Genomic DNA, 1,459 nt, shown 5'->3' with positions numbered 1-1,459 from the left:
GATTATTTATTAAAGACAATACTTTTTTGAACTTTTATTTCATTTTTTATAGAATTTCTTTCCTTGTACCTAAATGCCTCCCTCCCCTTTCCACAAAATAGAAGGCATCACCCAACAACAGCAAGAAGTATATATACATATATGCATATAAATAAATATATATACACATATATATCTTTATATATTTTATGTACATAATATACATATACATATATATATAGTGTTTAATATTTATATTTATCAATTCTTTTTCTGGAGTTAGACATCCACAGGTCATTCTTCAAATATTAATTCTGTAACTGCATATAAAGTTCTCTTGGTTCTATTTATTTCAGTCTTCATTATTTTGTGTAGGCCTTTCTAAGGTTTTTTTTTTTTTAATTAACTTGCTCATCCTCTTTTATTGCACAGAAATATTTCACAATCTGTTCACAATTTTATGAATACCCCCTCAGTTTCCAGTTTTTCGCCATTAAAAAGAGAGCTGCTATAAATATTTTGAAATGTAGGTCCTTTTCTTTTTTCCCTGATCTCTTGGGAAATAGGCCCAGTGAAGGTATTGCTGGATCTAAGGATATACATGGTTTTATAATTGGACAAAATTCCAAATTGCTCTTCAAAATGATTAGATCAGTTCTCCATTCTACCAATAGTGTATTTATGTCCCATTTTTTCCATATCCCCTCCAACATTTGTCACTGTGACCTTTAATCATTTTAGTCAATCTCATTGATATAAGAGAGTGGTTCCCAAACTTTTTTGGCCTACCACCCCCTTTCCAGAAAAAATATTACTCAGCCCCCTGGAAACTAATTTTTTTTAACATTTATTAATAATCATTTTTAACATGGTTACATGATTCATGCTCCTACTTTCCCCTTCACCCCCCGCACTCCCCCCACCCATGGCCAATGCGCATTTCCACTGGTTTTAAAATGTGTCATTGATCAAGACCTATTTCCAAATTGTTGGTGGTTGCATTGGTGTGGTAATTTCGAGTCCACATCCCCAATCATGTCCACCCCGACCCATGCGTTCAAGCAGTTGCTTTTCTTATATGTTTCCTCTCCTGCAGTCCTTCCTCTGAATGTGGGTAGCATCTTTACCATAAATCCCTCAGAGCTGTCCTGGGGTCATTGCATTGTTGCTGGTACAGAGGTCCATTACATTCGATTTTACCATAGTATATCAGTCTCTGTGTACAATGTTCTTCTGGCTCTGCTCCTTTCGCTCTGCATCAGTTCCCGGAGGTCTCTCCAGTTCGCCTGGAACTTCTCCAGTTTGTTATTCCTTTTAGCACAATAGTATTCCATCACCCGCATATACCACAGTTTGTTCAGCCATTCCCCAATTGAAGGACATACCCTCCTTTTCCAATTTGTTGCCACCACAAAAAGCGCAGCTATAAATATTTTCGTACAAGTCTGTTTATCTATGATCTCTTTGGGGTACAAACCCA

The sequence above is a fragment of the Gracilinanus agilis genome, chromosome 1, assembly GCF_016433145.1.
Source record: "Gracilinanus agilis isolate LMUSP501 chromosome 1, AgileGrace, whole genome shotgun sequence".
Lineage (NCBI taxonomy): Eukaryota > Metazoa > Chordata > Mammalia > Didelphimorphia > Didelphidae > Gracilinanus > Gracilinanus agilis.
The sequence above is the reverse complement of the archived record's forward strand: the minus strand, read 5'-3'. Positions refer to the sequence as shown.